Genomic DNA, 18,379 nt, shown 5'->3' with positions numbered 1-18,379 from the left:
GTCTTCTAGTCGGTGTAGGACAGTGTTTTGTACATAGGTGCTTAATATAAGTATTTGATTTAAAACCAATCTTGTTGTATTTTTTTAATTGTTTTCTTTCTTCTCTTCCACTGGTCTTCTTTAATTTTAACTTTTGGCCGGGCTTGGTGGCTCACGCCTGTAATCCCAGCACTTTGGGAGGCCAAGGCGGGCAGATCACCTGAGGTCAAGAGTTTGAGACCAGCCTGGCCAACGTGGTGAAACCCTGTCTCTACTAAAAATACAAAAATAAGCCGAGAGTTGTGGTGGGTGCCTGTAATCCCAGCTACTCGGGAGGCTGAGGCAGGAGAATTGCTTGAACCCAGGAGGTGGAGGTTGCAGTGAGCCGAAATCACGCCATTGCACTCCAGGCTGGGCAACAGAGCGAGACTCCATCTCAAAAAAAATTTTTTTTAATTTTTATTTAATTATAATTTTTTTTTCTAAGTTGGGGTGTTGCCCTGCCACCCAGGCTGGAGTGCAGTAGCACCCTCTTGGCTCACTGCAACCTCAAACTCTTGGACTCAAGCAGTCCTCCCACCTCAGCCTTCCAAGTAGCTGGGAACTACAGGTGTGCCTCACTATGCCCAGCCACTGCTTAACTCTGATTTTATCCTCAATCATTGTCTACTGTATGATGAATGCTGTATTTTTTTTTTTTTTTAAGAAAAAGTAATAGAATTTAGATCTGTCCCTTGAGGAACTTTTGACAGATTAATTTATCTTAATATTACAGTGGAAATAAGTACTTAATACAAAATACCATCTAACACCTTTTTAAGTAGAATACTGGCTGGCTGGGCATGGTAGTTCATGCCTGTAATCTCAGCACTTTGGGAGGCCAAGGTGGGAGGCTTGCCTGAGCCCAGTCTTTGGGACCAGCATCTCTAAATAAACATAATTAGGTGGGCATGGTGGCATGCGCCTGTAGTCTTAGATACTCTTGAGGCTACTTGCTTGAGCCCAGGAGTTGGAAGCTGCAGTGAGCTATGATCGTGCCATTGCACTCCACCTGGGTGGCAGAGTGAGACCCTGTGTCAAAATAGAAATGAAGTAGGGTCCTTTTTTTATAGCTTAGATTTTTTTTTAAATTCTAGAGAGGAAACCTTTCTGTAGTGTAACTTGCAAAAGAGTTGGTGTTTTTCTTTCTCAGTGATCTCTTACAGCAAATGTTCATTAATTAAAAATAGCTGACCGACACAGGAAACAGCTCATGTAGCAGCTTATGATGTTGTTCTAAAAACAGACTTGAGCTCTCGAGTGCTAGAGAAGCATGAATATTGAAAACATTGCAAACAAATTCAGGTAAAAGTATGGTGTGTTCTAAGAAGGATCCGTGTGCCTTTACGTTAATATTTTTTCTGATTATAAAAGTCGTGTGCTTACTGTTAAAAAGATATTATAGGCCTGGGCGCAGTGGCTCATGCCTGTAAACCCAGCACTTTGGGAGGCTGAGGCAGGCAGATGGCTTGAGTCCAGGAGGTTGAGGCTGCAGTGAGCTATGATCGCCCAACTGTACTGCAGCCTGAGCAACAGAATGAGACCCTGTCAAAGGAAGAAAAGATATTGTAACCATGTATTTTGTAGAAAGTGAAATTCTCACCCAAGTTATAGCATTTATTTATTCTGGTGGTTTCTTTTTTTGTTGTTTTTTTGAGACGGAGTCTCACTCTGTCACCCAGGCTGGAGTGCAATGGCACGATCTCAGCTCACTGCAACCTCCGCCTCCGAGTTCAAGCGATTTTCCTGCCTCAGCCTCCCGAGTAGCTGGGATTACAGGCGCCTGCCACCACACCTAGCAAATTTTTGTATTTTTAGTAGAGACGGGGTTTCACCATGTTGGCCAGGCTGGTCTCGAACTCCTGACCTCAGATGATCCACCCTTATCAGCCTCCCAAAATGCTGGGGTTATAGGCATGAGCCATTGCGCCCGGCCTATTCTGGTGGTTTCTATCGGATTTTTAAAATACATATGCAAACAGTATATACTTATTGTTTAAATGGAATTATACTGTTTATTCAACTTGTTTTTTTATTTATATATACTAGAAATTTTCCACAGAAATCTTTTAAAATTCCCTAATTTGTTATCTTTTATTTATTTATTGAGACAGAGTCTTGCTCTGTCGCCCAGGCTGGAGCGCAGTGGCGCAATCTCGGCTCACTGCAACCTCTGCCTCCTGGGTTCAAGGAATTCTCCTGCCTCAGCCTCCCAAGTAGCTGGGACTACAGGTGTGTGCCACCATGCCTGGATAATTTTTTTGTATTTTTAGTAGAAACGGCATTTCACCATGTTAGCCAGGCTGGTCTCAAACTCCTGACCTCAGGCAGTCTACCCGCCTCAGCCTCCCAAAGTGCTGGGATTACAGGCATGAGCCACTGCGCCTGGCCTAACCAATTTTCTATTAATAGACTTGTGGGTTGATAATATTTTATTTAAAAACTTTTTTTTTCCTGAAAGTCACCATTTTTAGAGCAGATACACTTGTCATTGAACAAACATGTAGTAATTTAATAGTATAATATATTCACATTTTACTATGTGTCTGGCAGTTTTCTAAGAATTATCCTGTGCGAATTAGAATAATTCTACAACCTTATGAGGGAGTTGCTATACCTCTTCCAGAGTTTCAGAAAGCCTCCAAGTTCCATATATGCCATCTCGACCCTCCCTAAGATGGACCAAAAGACAGGGTGATTGGATCAGACATGTGAGGACTCCTAAATCCAAAGGAGCAGGCATAAGGCAGCAGCTGCCTCAGTACAAAAAAGCAGAGCTTACAAGTTTTTGCTGGAAGTATTGATGCCAAAGTATTCTCTTGTTGCCATGACAGGTTTCAGAAGAACTGCTTTCTTAATCCTTCTGACTGCTTCGAAGGTTTCTTTTTTCTTTTTCTTTTTCTTTTTCTTTTTTTTTTTTTTTTTTTTGAGTTGCAGTCTTGCTCTGTTGCCTAGGCTGGAGTGCAGTGGCATGATCTTGGCTCATTGCTCCTGGGTTCAAGCGATTCTTCTGCTTCAGCCTCCCTAGTAGCTGGGAGCACAGGTGCACACCACCACACCTGGGTAATTTTTGTATTTTTGGTAGAGAGAGGGTTTTTCCATGTTGGCCATGCTGGTCTCGAACTCCTGACCTCAGGTAATCCGGCCTCCTCAGCCTCCCAAAGTGCTGGGATTACAGGCGTGAGCCGCTGCGCCCGGCCTGCTTTAAAGGTTTCCTTGGCTCATCCCACCAATTGTTTGGTGCCTGTGTAGTCCTTGCTGACTTCCACATTCTCTTGTGAATTTACTTAATACACAGGGCCTTGCCTTAGATTGGGCTGTATTCTGGTCTGCCATCAAGAGATGTCAGTTAATGCTGACATGTCCCATCCTTGGGTGTTCTTCCCTGATGGCCTCCGTAGCTGTTTGTTGTTTTCTGCTGAAAATGGAAACTTTAAATATTTGTTATTAATGGCTTAGACCCTGTGATGGTTAATTTTAGATGTTTCTCTTTCTCTGTCTTTCCATTCTTCTCCTGTCCTTGGACATCGGAACCCCAGGTTCTTTGGCCTTTGGACTAATTAGGGGCCTGCCAACCTTCCCCCCCAACCCCCACACCAAGCTCTCAGGTCTTTGGCCTCAGACTGAGAATTACATCATTGCCTTCCTTGGTTCTGAGGCTTTTGGGCTTCAACTGAGCCAGGCACTGGCATCCCTGGGCCTCCAGCTTGCAGATGGCCAGTTATGGGACTTCTGAGCCTCCATAATCACATGAGCCAATTTCCCTAGTGAATTCCCTCTCATCCATCCGTATCTCTCTCTATCTGATCTATATCCTATTTGTTATGTGTCTCTGGAGAACCCTAATATGTACTGTAGAAAAGCCTCCTGAGACTTAGACGCTATGTTTCCTTTGTTTAAACGTTGTTGAATTGATCATAGGTATAATGCATTAGATTTTTCAGAAGAAAGAAAAGGTTTATTCCACATTACATCTCTTCAGAAGCCTACCCAAAGGGGATTTCTGTTTTGGCTATTGATTGCAGTGTAATAAACTACTCTAAAGATTAGTAGCTTCAATTAGTGATTTATTATGTCTCATGATTCAGTGGGCTGACCAAGCTGTTCTTCTGGTTCATGTGGTGTTGGCTAGGTGCTGGAATGGCTGTGTTCCTCTGAGACTTGGATGGGTGCTCAGCTGGGACCCGGTGGCTGCTCGGGTCACTTGTGGAGTGGTATCTAGATTCCAACAGGGAGGCAGTGGATGCTACCCACACAGTTAAGGACTAGGCCCAGAACCAGCACAGCATCATTTCTGCCATGTGTTAATGGTCAAGGCAGTAATAGGCCCAGCCTACATCAGTGTGGGAAGTGACTAAACAAAAATGTAAACACCTAGACATGTGGTTCATTGGGGATGATCACCAAAATAACCACTGACCAGAGTGCTCTCTGGCCCTTCACACATGCACGGTAGAGCAGCCCATACAAGTCTCACTCACTCCATTACTACATCAGCTTGACAGGTCTAGGATCTCATCCTCTAAATCAGGTCCAGGTGAGGCTCCCTGTGAGAGGTGACAGCGTGCTGGCAGTCCTCAGAGCCCTCGCTTGCTCTCGGCACCTCCCCTGCCTGGGCTCCCACTTTGGTGGCATTTGAGGAGCCCTTCAGCCCCCCATTGCACTGTGGGAGCCCCTTTCTGGGCTGGCCAAGGCCGGAGCCCACTCCCTCAGCTTGCAGGGAGGTGTGGAGAGAGAGGCACGAGCGGGAACCGGGGCTGCGTGTGGCGCTTGCGGGCCAGCTGGAGTTCCGGGTGGGCGTGGGCTTGGTGGGCCCCGCACTCGGAGCAGCCAGCCAGCCCTGCTGGCCCCGGGCAATGGGGGACTTAGCACCCGGGCCAGTGGCTGCGGAGGGTGTACTGGGTCCCCCAGAAGTGCTGGCCCACTGGCGCTGCGCTCAATTTCTCGCCGGGCCTTAGCTGCCTTTCCACGGGGCAGGGCTCGGGACCTGCAGCCCGCCATGCCTGAGCCTCCCACCCATTCCATGGGCTCCTGTGCGGCCCAAGCCTCCCGGACGAGCACCACCCCCTGCTCCACGGCGCCCAGTCCCATCGACCACCCAAGGGCTGAGGAATGCGAGTGCAGGGCACAGGACTGGCAGGCAGCTCCACCTGCAGCCCCGGTGCGGGATCCACTAGGTGAAGCCAGCTGGGCTCCTGAGTCTGGTGGGGACGTGAAGAGTCTTTATATCTAGCTCAGGGATTGTAAATACACCAATCAGCACCCCGTGTTTAGCTCAAGGTTTGTGAGTGCACCAATCGACACTGTATCTAGCTGCTCTGGTGAGGACGTGGAGAACCTTTATGTCTAGCTCAAGGATTGTAAATACACCAATCGGCACTCTGTATCTAGCTCAAGGTTTGTAAACACACCAATCAGCACCCTGTGTTTAGCTCAAGGTTTGTGAATGCACCAATCGGCACTCTGTATCTAGCTGCTCTGGTGGGGCCTTGGAGAACCTGTGTGTCCAAACTCTGTATCTAACTAATCTGATGGGGACGTGGAGAACCTTTGTATCTAGCTCAGGGATTGTAAACGCACCAATCAGCACCCTGACAAAACAGGCCACTGGGTCCTACCAATCAGCAGGATGTGGGTGGGGCCAGATAAGAGAATAAAAGCAGGCTGCCCGAGCTAGCATTGGCAACCTGCTCGAGTCCCCTTCCACACTGTGGAAGCTTTGTTCTTTTGCTCTTTGCAATAAATCTTGCTACTGCTCACTCTTTGGGTCCACGCTGCTTTTATGAGCTGTAACACTCACCGCGAAGATCTGCAGCTTCACTCCTGAGTCCAGTGAGCCCACGAGCCCACTGGGAGGAAGGAACAACTCCAGACGCGCCGCCTTAAAAGCTGTAACACTCACCGCAAAGGTCTGCAGCTTCACTCCTGAGCCAGCGAGACCACGAACCCACCAGAAGGAAGAAACTCTGAACATATCTGAACATCAGAAGGGACAGACTCCAGACGCGCCACCTTAAGAGCTGTAACACTCACCGCGAGGGTCTGCGGCTTCATTCTTGAAGTCAGACCAAGAACCCACCAATTCCGGACACACCTCGGTGCAGCTCATCTCAAACTGAAGACCTATGAATTAAAAGCACACATTATTTTCCGTTCTTCCCCACTTTCCACCCCAACATATAATGGTAAGGCAGGGACAGGAAAATTACATCAGATATTCCTCTTCAAAAAGATATTAGGAGCTGTGGACCGGGCGTGGTGGCTCATGCCTGTAATCCCAGCACTTTGGGAGGCTGAGGCGGGCAGATAACGAGGTCAGGAGATCGAGACCATCATGGCTAACATGGTGAAATCCTGTCTCTACTAAAAAATACAAAAAGTTAGCCGAGCATGGTGGTGGGCGCCTGTAGTCCCAGCTACTCGGGAGGCTGAGGCAGGAGAACAGCGTGAACCCAGGAGACGGAGGTTGCAGTGAGCTGAGAGCGCGCCACTGCACTCCAGCCTGGGCGACAGTGCGAGACTCTGTCTCAAAAAAAAAAAGAAAAAGTATTCGGGGCTGTGGAGAAATCAGAGCCCTGACACACTGCTGGTAGAAATGTAAAATGGTACGGTTGCTTTGGAAAACAGTCTGGGTAGTTCTTTGAAAGTTAAACATAGAGTTGCCATATGACCCAGCAATTCTGTACCTAGACATATACTCAAAAGCAATGAAACCATGTTCCACAGAAAACCTTGTACATGAATGTTTATAGTTGCAATATAATAGCCAAAAGGTGGAAACAACTCAAATGTCCAGTTGATGAATAGATAAATAAAAAGTGATATGCCTGTATACTGGCATTCTTTTGGCTGTACGAAAGAATAAAGTACTCCTACCTACAACATGGATGAATCTTAAAAATGTACTAAATGAAAGAATCCAGTCACAAAAGACCATGTGTTGTATGCTTCCATGTATATGAAATGTCCCAAACAGCCAAATCTATAGACAGAAAGATTAGCGTTGCTTAGGCTGGGAGGGCTGGAATGGGGGAAGGTGATAGCTAAAAGGTATACGGTTCTTTTTGGGTTGGGAGAGGTGGCTCATGCCTGTAATCCCAGCACCTTGGGAAGCCAAGATGGGTTGATTGCTTGAATCCAGGAGTTTGAGAATAGCCTGGACAACATGGCGAAACCCCGTTTCTACAAAAAAATACAAAAATTTGCCAGGCATGGTGTCGTGTGCCTATAGTCCCAGCTACTCGGAGGCTGAGGCAAGAGGATCGCTTGAGCCCAGGAGGTTGAGGCTGCAGTGAGCCGTGATTGCACCCCTGTACTCCAGCCTGGGTGACAAAGCCAGACCCTATCTCCAAATTAAAAACAAATTTATTTTTGGTGTGATGAAAAGGTCTAAAATTGATGGCGGGTATATGTATCTGTGAATATAGTAAAAACCTTGCCATTGTAAACTTATTTAAACAGAAAAAAGCAGCAGATGTGACTGGGAGGCACATGACCGTCACTGGTGCATAGCATTTCTGACATTTAGCTCGATCTATATCCTTGTTGAGGAACTAGTTCACCACCTGGGTGCCTCTCTTTGGCCCTCATCTCCATCCCCTAGGCTCTTGGCTGTCTTCTGATTCTTTTCCACAAGAAATGGCCTGTGTTTTTTGGCGTCTTCCTGTCCGAGTAGGGCGCTAGTATTTTTCATTTTTAACTGGCTCTATTAGTCCAAGCTGATGGTGTTTCCACTGGTATATTTCTCTGAATTGCCTTTTGGGTTTTACCATAGATGTCCTAGGGGTTCACAACATTAGGTAAAAAATACTCCCACAAATCATTTTAAGATAGGGCTTTCTTTACCTTGGACGCCTTTGTATCCGACTGTCATGTGAAAATAACCTTTTATTGTCGAAAGCTCTACTGTCTGGTTTAGTTGGTACTCAAAGCACCCACTTAAGATTCTTTAAAGCCTTTTGGTCTAGTTATGTGATTCCAAAAACATGGGTGTCTGTACCAGCAGCATTTGTATCACCTGGGAACTTACAGTTGAAGTCTCCATCCCAGACTTTCTAGATGAAAAACTGTGATGATCCAGCCCAGCAATCTAGGTTTTAATAAAATCTCCGGGTGAGTCTGATGTATATGAAGTTTTAGAACCACTGGTCTAAGAGAAAGTCCATGAGCAACCACCTAACATCTTCATGAGGTCTCAAAAAAGGATCTTACCACCACATCCTAGAGGCTCTACTTTACTGCTAGCACTGGATTTGATCTTTGCCCTAAGGCCATTTCTTATTTTGAGTGGTTTTAAGCTTAGTTACTGAAAAGAGGAATTGTTTTATTTTTTAACCCATGAAGTCCACCTTCTTTATATTTCCTCTGAACTCTGCTTAAAAAGGAACCAAACAGTTCCTTTTTAAATTCATGTCACTACTCCTATATTTTATTGTAGGCAGCTAAAAACAAGCCAGTTGGCACTTTCGACATTCTTCTTGGAATTCTCCTTAGTTGGGTGCATGAGTTCATTAGGTACCCTTTCTGTCCTCCATGTTACTGTATGAAACGGGTCTGCTGCTTTTTCTTAGATCTCCATTTCTTCAGCCACCAGTAACATTTCTATACTGTTTTTCAAATCTTTACCAGCAGTCTTCTAGCTGTTGTCTACCACCTGGACCCAAACCGTACATATTTTGAGTTTTTGTTATAGCAGAGCCTCCTTTCTGATACCAAATTTTGTTTTGGTTATCTATTGTTGCATAATTAATAATTTCAAAATTTAATGGCTTAAAAACAAGTATTTTCTCACGCATGGTCTTGCAATTTGGCCAGAGTTTGGTAGGAATGGCACATCTCTGATCTGTGTGCTGTCAGCTCGATTAGATTTATTTCCAAGATACCTTAATTATATGACTGTCAAGTTGGTCCTACCACCTGAGGTTTTAGTTGGAATTGTCAACTGGGACCTTAATTCTCCTCCACGCAGCCCTTTCTGATGCATGTTGCTGCTTTGACCTTCTCACAACGTGGCAGCTAGATTCCAAAAAGCAGGAAGCAGAAGTTGCCATGCCTCTAGCTAGGTGCAGGGCTATGTGCCTGTAATACTAGCTACTCAGGAAGCTGAAGTGGATGGATCACTTGAGGCCAGCCTGGGTAGCAGTGAGAACCTGTTTCTAATTAAAAAAACATAAAAGAAGGTGCCTGGCCTCTTAAAGATTAAGCTCGCATTTGGCATACAGTGGAATTTCTGGTCTTTTCTGTTGGACAAAGCAATCATATACCTAGCTCAGATTCAAGGAGGTGGAGAAATAGACCCCATCTCTTAGTGGGGGTAGTGGCAGAAGTTGTGGCTGTCATTAATCCACTGTAATCTGTCAGCTGTTTTTCTTTAACAGTACTGAAAAGACACTCTTGGCTTAAGGTTATGAGTTGGTGAAAAGTAATTGTTTATTACTTGAAAAACGAAGATCTGGCCAGGTGCGTGGCTCATGCCTGTAATTCCAGCACTTTGGGAGGCCAAGGCAGGCGGATCACCTGAGGTAAGGAGTTCAGGACCATCCTGGCCAACATGGTGAAACCCTTTCTCTACTAAAAGTACAAAAATTAGCCGGGCGTGGTGGCGGGTGCCTGTAATCCCAGCTACTCAGGAGGCTGAGACAGGAGAATCGCTTGAACCCAGAAGGCAGAAGTTGTAGTGAGCTGACAGCCTAGGTGACTAGAGTGAGACTCGGTCTCAAAAAAAAAAAACCTTGAAGATCTGGAAGGAGGTAGCAAGAAAACCTTTCCATATAAAGAGCCTCTCTTGATATCAGTTTGTTGAAATTTTATTTTAATATGGAACACTTCACAAATTTGCATGTCATCCTCTGTCATTCCAATTTTAGTATATGTGCTGCCAAAGTAAGCACCATTGGAAGAAATTTTAAATGGTGTATTTCACAGATGGACAGAAGTCATTTTAAGTTCCTTGCCAACAGAGTAACACTCTCCAGCACCATTGGTTGTGTCAAAGTTTGTGTGTGACAGGAAAGTGTGAATGTGTTTATACATCTTGATCTTACCAGTGAACGGTGTATTTTTTTTTAAAATAAAGCTTGTCTTATACACTACTAAGTGTAGAGAAAGAGTCCCCTTCCACACACTCCCCTCCTCAAAATAGAACCAGATGCTCTTTAAGAGTTGTGAACAATGAAAAGCATAATCTGGATGCATTGTAGAAATGATTGTGGTAAACCAAAGAAGGAATAATGGGATGACAGAAGCCCAGGGCTTTCTATCACTTGGAACTTTTGTGGTGCAGCTGTTTGTAGATTGGTAGGAGACGACAAAACAGATGGCAGCAGAGGTTGCCTCTGCCTTTGCTCATTTACTCGAGTCATCTATTAGGTTTGCTCAGACAGGATAGTAAATGGCTTCCTGAATTTGTGAAGCACTTAGGCTAGTAAATTTCTCCGTATCTAATTTGGAGTTCTGTTTAGAAAAAAAATATCAGATTAATGCCCTGTGACAACAGTGATTCAACAGAGTTTATATCCATCTGTCATAGAATCTGATTAGTATTAAGTCTTTGACCTTTATTTTCTTTTTTATCGTATTGTTGTACTTTTGATTTAATGCTTTTGTTTCTGGTTATACATTTTCTTGATAGCATCAGTAAGTTTTTGGTAAGTATTGAAATAACTTAAATATTTTTCTTCAATGTGATTGTGTTTTTTAATGAGACAGAGTCTCACTCTGTTGCCCAGGCTGAAGTGGAGTGCCACGATCTCGGCTTTCACTGCAGCCTCCGTCTCCCAGATTAAAGCAATTGTCATGCCTCATCGTCCTGAGTAGCTGAAACTACAGTTGTATGCCACCACACCTGGCTAATGTTTTGTATTTTTTGTACAGATGGGGTTTCACCATGTTGGCCAAGCTGGTCTTGAACTCCTGACCTCAGGTGATCTGCCCACCTTGGCCTCGCAAAGTGCTGGGCTTACAGATGTGAGCCATTGTGCCTGGCTTCTTGTTAAGTATTGAAATAACTTGAATATTTTTCTTCAATATGATTGTGAAAATGTTTGGGATAGCACAAGCTTCCCTTAGTTGCTTGTAGTTTTACTTTCCCACACCTGAGTAGTTTGCAAGTGTGATTGACTTTGTGCTTCCTCCTTTTTCTCTCTTTGTTCTTCCATTTATGTTTTAATCTTCCATCCTCCTCATACCTTACCAAGTCTGGTTGAGTAACATATTTAGGAATGATCTTATGGGTAGTGTGGTTGAGGCATGATCACAATTATGATCCGTGGCATATGAATCTGCATGAAGAATCCTTCCAGCTCCTTCTGGATATTCTCCATCCCAGTGTCAAACTTCCATGGCACGATACCATTACCAACCATTTCAGCAACGATGCCCACACTGTTGGTTTCTAGAGATTATTCCCTTCTGTATCTGCCCAACTTATAACTCCGTTTGCTTTGGGATATGCTAGATACTTATTAATCTGTCAAGTAATTATTGTATGTGAACTAGTAAAATGTTAACTAGGAGACACAGAGGTGAACAGGAAATGTTCACTGTAATTGGCTCCTTGGTCTTCAGTCTTCACAATTTTTCACAGTCAGATTTGAAAGCTGAATGTAGTTTTCTGAAGGCTTGGAGTACATACTTGTGCTATTTGAGGAGGTCTCTGAGTTTTTTTGGTGCTCTTGCCTCACAACTATACTTAAGTCATATTTAATAGGACCTTGTTTCATTTCCTATTAAATATGACTAAAGTGTAGTCATATGACTAAAGTGTAGTCATATGACTAAAGTTTTGTAAAACTTGCTGTGTTCTATTTTATTTTTAATAGAAACGGGGTCTCCCTGTGTTGCCCAGGCTGGTCACAAACTTCTGGCCTTAAGCAGTCATCCTATCTCAGCCTCCCATGAATTCTTACTATTTTAAACTCCTATTGTAAAGAATGTATTCTTGCATATAATTTTTAAATTATCCTTTATTTCCCCTGGGTAGGTACATAACTTTCTGATTATATTCCTTAATTAGCCTAGCAGTGAGAGGTCTGTATTTTCACAGACCTCTCACTGCTAGGCTAATTAAATTTAATCCTCTAAAGATTTTTTCATACATTTCACTTTTTCCTGTAGTTTTAGTAAATTGTCCAAATAGTTATATTCGTTTACTATTTAACAGAATTAATTTTTTCCACTTGACCTTCTCTGCAGAAATCTAAGCAGAAAAATTTATAAAGCATTATTCTTTTTTTTTTTTTTTTTTTTTTTGAGATTGGGTCTCACTCTGTCACCCTGACTGGAGTTCAGTGGCGCAATCTCAGCTCACTGCAACCTCCGCCTCCCAAGTTCAAGTGATCTCCTGCCTCAGCCTCCCAAGTAACTAGGACCACACATGCGTGCCTCCACATCCAGCTAATTTTTTGTATTTTCTTATAGAGACAGGGTCCTGCCATGTTGCTCAGCATGGTCTCAAACTCCCAGGCTCAAGTGATCTGCCTGCCTCAGCCTTCCAAAGTGCTGAGATTACAGACATGAACCACTACGCCCTGCCTGTAAAGTCTGTTTTTCAGCATATTCTGCTTATTTGCCCCAAATGGATATGTTTGTTTGTGGGGGTTTTTTTTGTTTTTTTTTTTTTTGAGCCTGAGTCTCGCTCTGTTGCCCAGAGCTGGAGTGCCGTGGCGTGATCTTGGCTCACTGCAAGCTCCGCCTGCCAGGTTCACACCATTCTCCTGTCTCAGCCTCCCAAGTAGCTGGGATTACAGGTACGTGCCACCATGCCCGGCTAATTTTTTTGTATTTTCAGTAGAGACGGGGTTTCACCGTGTTAGCTAGGATGGTCTCGATCTCTTGTCTTCGTGATCCGCCCACTTCGGCCTCCCAAAGTGCTGAGATTACAGGTGTGAGCCACAACGCCCAACCTGTTTGTTTTTTCTTCTCTTTTTTCTTTTCTTTCTTTCTTTGTTTTTTTTTGTTTTTTTGAGACGGAGTCTTACTCTGTCACCAGGCTGGAGTGCAGTGGCGCAATCTCAGCTCACTGCAACCTTCATCTCCCAGGTTGAAGCGATTCTCCTGCCTCAGCCTTCCGAGTAGCTGGGATTACAGGCACGCACCACCATGGCCAGCTAATTTTTGTATTTTTAGTAGAGGCGGGGTTTCACCATGTTGGCCAGGATGGTCTTGCTCTCCTGACCTCGTGATCCGCCCTCCTTGGCCTCCCAAAGTGCTGGGATTACAGGCATGAGCCACCACGCCCGGCCTTTTTTTTTTTTTTTTTAAATCTTGAGACAGGATCTTGCTCTATTGCCCAGGCTGGAGTGTTGTGGCACCATTATGGCTTACTACAGCCTTGACCTCCTGGGCTTAAATGATGCTCTCACCTTACATTCTCAAGTAGCTGGGACCATAGGTGTGCATGGCCACACCCGGCCAATGTAAAAATAATTGTGTGTGTATGCATGCTGAGATGGGGTCTCCCTATGTTGCCCGGGCTGGCCTTGAACTCCTGGGCTCAAGCAATCCCCGGCTTGCGGTGAGCTGAGATAGTGCCACTGTACTCCAGCCTGGGTGACGGAGTGAGACTCCGTCTCAAAAAAAAAAAAAAAAAAAAAAAAGCCGGGCGCAGTGGCTCATGCCTGTAATCCCAGTACTTTGGGAGGCCGATGCGGTTGGATCATGAGGTCAGGAGATCAAGACCATCCTGGTTAACATGGTGAAACCCCGTCTCTAGTAAAAATATAAAAATTAGCTGGCCATACAAAAATTAGCTGCCAAATACATTGTGGCAATGCGAGTGTTCTAGTTTTCATATTGTAATATGGTCTTACAAGATGTAATGATCAAAGGAAACTGGGTGAATGGTACACTGGACCTCTCTGTCATATTTTTGCAACTTCCTATGAGTCTGTAAGTATTTCTAAATAAAATGCTAAAAGATATATCCAGACTTTAGACCTATGCCGTCCACTAGCCACAGATTGCTTTAAAAATGAACATCAGCCGGGTGCGGTGGCTCACGCCTGTAATCCCAGCATTTTGGGAAGCTGAGGCGGGTGGATCAGGAGATCAGGAGTTCAAGACCAGCCTGACCAACAAGGTGAAACCCTGTCTCTACTAAAAATATGTAAATTAGCTGAGTGTGGTGGTGTGCACCTGCAGTCCTAGCTACTTGGGAGGCTGAGGTGGGAGGATCTCTTGAACCTGGGAGGCAGAGGTTGCAGTGAGCCAAGATTGTGCCACTGTACTCCAGCCTGGGTGACAGAGCAAGACTGTCTCAAAAAAAAAAAAAAAAAAGAACATCTAAGTTAATTGAAATAATTTCAGTTCCTTGATCACACGAACCCATGTTTCAAGTGCTCATGTGGCCACCTTATTATATAGCACAATTATAGAACATTTTCATTATTGCATAAAGTTCAATTGGGCAGTCTGCTTTAAATAAAACCCTCTACAGTAGTGCCAGTTGTCACATGTCTTGGTACCTACACATTTCTTAGAGAACAGTCTCAAATTTACAAATCAAAGTAATTGTCTATACCAGTAAAATTAAATAGAATGAATAAATTTAACAAGCATTTTTTTTAAAAAGTGCCATGACTTTCAAGGCCACATTCTATATTTTAATAAACAAAGGAAATGAAATATTTGCTTCATGTTTGAAATAGGAATAAGGTGTTTTTCCTTATCTGCCAAAGCGGTTGCTGTCTTTTTCCATAATCACAATATAGCATATTTAGGAGATGGGCAAAACAGAGACAGATGGGTAGGGAAAAGAGAAATTCTGGCGTGAAAAGTATTTTGAATATCCCATACTTCTTGTTTTCTATTTCTTAGTGACCAGCTTACCAATGGTAGCTTACCATTGCAGAGGAAGTGTGGTTTAGCAACCAGACCTTAAACCAAAATTCTATTTCTGGCTCGAAGTGACCTTGAGGAAGTTACACATATGTTCTTCTCATTTGTACAGCGAATAAGCAAATTAAGATAAAAGCGACTATTGCTGAGCGGACTGTAGGACTGCAAGATATGTTACTCTAAAATGATCCCACTATTCCAGATTATATATAAAATGATTTGCTTACAAGTAGATTAAATACAGAGTTTCCAGGAATTTAGTTATGCAAAGAATCCCGTGAGGTAGAAAGAGGAACTTTACCAGGCATAAAAATTTTTAAGTTTTGAGTTTGGGGGGAGAATACAAGAAAACGAAGACATAGGGTAAAAATTTTTATTTCATCCCACGTTAATAATTTTGACAAACTTTGGGAGGATAAGCAGACATTCTGCACTTTAGAAATCACGTTTTGAAGTTACATAGTTCAGGATTTGCATTCCAGACCTGCCATTTACTATCTGGAAAGTTACTTTCTCAGTTATGGATGATGTATAGACGTTCTCAGTTTCAACACCTATTAATGACTTTTTGTTGAGGTTGTTATGAGGAGAGCACATAGCAAGTTAAGTATACAGCTATAATTACTGATAATTTTATCAAGATACGGAATATAATGATGGTGTTAGGAAAATATAAATAGCTTAGTGTATTCTCCTTTTATGAAGCTTTATTTTTAGCCACATGATAATTTTTGTGTGTGTGTGTGTGGGTAGGATACTAATTTTAGCTTGTAACGAATTGGTTAAAATTGCAGTTCCTATAGCCATTCTGAAATTCAAGCATGTGTGAGTAAATTGATCAGGATCACTTGATTTAAAGCCAGTAGGGATAAATCTGTATTTTGTAAAATCTACAAGGCAGAGAATCTGTGCAGAGAACTCGGAAAAATAGCACAATCACACATCTATGAGTGCAATTTTATTTCAGTGTAATCCCTGCAACATTTTTCTACGGCTAGATCCATATAATCTCTGAATGAATAGTGAAAGGTTTAGTTGATTGTAAAGATATATAAAAATCTACAATGTACAATGCCAAATCATCAGAAAATATTCCATATAACTTTTCTTTTTCTTTGCCCTCCAAACTGCCAAAACATTGAAAAAAGAGGTCAAGAACAAAGGCCAGCATACTCATGAGGATCCTTCTGGCCCTGGTTCACAGTAGCAGTGCAGGACAGTTCCAGTTTTAGCCCATAACTCATTGGCATATGATCAGTTTGAAGCTTCCTGCAGCACTTTTCTGAGCTAGAGAGAGGGAACCAAAAATGCTGACATCCTCATTTGACATCTTCACTCCAGCCTGTGTAAGTGCCAGCACTTCCTGTGTAAAACCTATCCTGACTGTAGAGGACACACCCAGCCCTTAGCTGACCTGGATGAGGATGATGGCTGGAATTGGTGAGGTTTGGAAAGCATTAGCCCTCAGATGGACACCACCACAGTATATGAACATACTGTGTCTTATTACTATACCTTTCACTTCATAAAGATCAGCTTTTAAAGTTTATGAAAATAACATTCATTGACAGCAAGTGATTGTTGGAGGTAGGTTACTAGCTCTCAAAAATCACCACTGCATTACAGTATTATACTAGATGATGGTGTGTTCAAGAAAGAGTTAATTATTTGGATGTATAATGCCTTGGAAATTACACCAAAAAAAATCCGTTGGAAGCTCTGAAGTGTGCATATCTTGTCTGCCTCATATAGTATGGCTTTATCTTGACTGCCTTGTCAGTCTTGGCCTCAATTTTCTTATCCATGCAATGGGAGGATTTCTAAATGTCTTAAGACTTTATGATGTTAGTGTGTATTACTCCAAGTAGTTTTCTTCATGCTTCCACTTGTTGGTTCATAAGCTGCATCAGGTGTGTGTTTTACTATACCCATCAAAATGTCCTCACCTACTCTCAAAGTGCTTTAAGGTAATACACAATTTTTAGTTTGCTATTCCATATAACATAGAAACATAATAATTTTAAGAAGTGATGTTACAAAGTTGAGCTGAGTCTAGGTATTATGGTTTGATTCTGACTACAACATCTGACTATCACATGAAAAGGGACATTTGTGTTATGTAAATGTTGAATTTACATCATGATTAATGTTTAGGTGTTTTAAAACATCTGTTATGTGATAAATTAACTAAAATACCCCTTTTTAGGCGGGGCGCAGTCACTCATGCCTGTAATCCCAGCATTTTCAGAGGCCGAGGCGGGTGGGTTACCTGAGGTCAGGAGTTCAAGACCAGCCTGGCCAACATGGTGAAACCCCACCTCTACTAAAAATACAAAAATTAGCCAGACGTGCTGGCGGGCACCTGTAATCCAACCTACTTGGGAGGCTGAGGCAGGAGAATAGCTTGAACCTGGGAAGCAGAGGTTGCAGTGAGCCAAGATCACACCACTGCACTCCAGCCAGGGTGACAGAGGGATACTCTGTCTCAAAAAAAAAAAACAAAATAAAAATAAAAAATCCCATCTTATTTTTTAAGAAATGGCGCCTCACTCTCTCGCCCAGACTGAGGTATGGTGGTATGATAGTAGCTCACTATCGTCAACCTTCTATGCTCAAGTGATCCTCCTGCCTCAGCCTGTTGAGTAGCTGGGATGACAGGCACATGCCATAACACCCAGCTAATTTTTTAAAATTTATTTTTGTAGAGATGGGGTCTCACCATGTTGCCTAGGTTGGTCTCTAATTTCTGGCCTCAAACATAAAACATTCATTTTAATCCATAATTTTACTTTATAGGCATAACAAGGATGAGAAATTTGCCTATCAATCAGTGCCTTCCTCTTTTAAAAACCTGACTTGTTTTTATATAGAAATTACTTGGGATTGTTAGGTAACCCGCATAACCATTCCTGGAAAAAAATGGAAGGCCCTTTTTTGCTTTTGGGAATATGGAGAGCTTATACACAGTTTCACTATTCAGCATTGCTTGCAGTATTTCTTACAATTTTCTGATGTCTGTCAAAAAGAATCCTCAGATCTTTTAAGACCAATTTTTTTTTTTTTTTTTTTTTTTTTTTTTTTGAGACAGAGACTCGCCCTGTTGCCCAGGCTGGAGTGCAGTGGCGGGATCTCGGCTCACTGCAAGCTCCGCCTCCCAGGTTCACGCTATTCTCTTGCCTCAGCCTCCCGAGCAGCTGGGACTACAGGCGCCCGCCACCACGCCCGGCTAATTTTTTTTTTTGTATTTTCAGTAGAGACGAGGTTTCACCATGTTAGCCAGGATGGTCTCGATTTCCTGACCTCGTGACCCACCCGCCTAGGCCTCCCAGAGTGCTGGGATTACAAGTGCGAGCCACTGCGCCTGACCAAGACCTATTTTTAAAGGGAAGTTTGTTATAAGCCTAAATGCCATAAATGTAATAAAGTTACATGTATTTGGCATCATACTTCCTAGTCCACCCCTGGTATTCTAGAGCTCTCTCAGTACATTTTGAAACACCTTCGTGGAATTTTGAAATGCATTGCT

The 18,379-nt window shown here is 43.1% G+C and overlaps 1 protein-coding gene across 3 annotated transcripts in view; it reads left to right on the top strand.

Moving 5' to 3' along the window:
• The window catches only part of FGD4 (FYVE, RhoGEF and PH domain containing 4), a 247,236-nt gene that overhangs the window by 70,475 nt on the left and 158,382 nt on the right, over positions 1-18,379 (top strand). The window lies entirely within an intron of this gene.

This window comes from Pan troglodytes, chromosome 10 (genome assembly GCF_028858775.2).
Source record: "Pan troglodytes isolate AG18354 chromosome 10, NHGRI_mPanTro3-v2.0_pri, whole genome shotgun sequence".
In the NCBI taxonomy this organism is placed as follows: domain Eukaryota; kingdom Metazoa; phylum Chordata; class Mammalia; order Primates; family Hominidae; genus Pan; species Pan troglodytes.
This window is presented reverse-complemented; position numbering and strand designations above follow the sequence as displayed.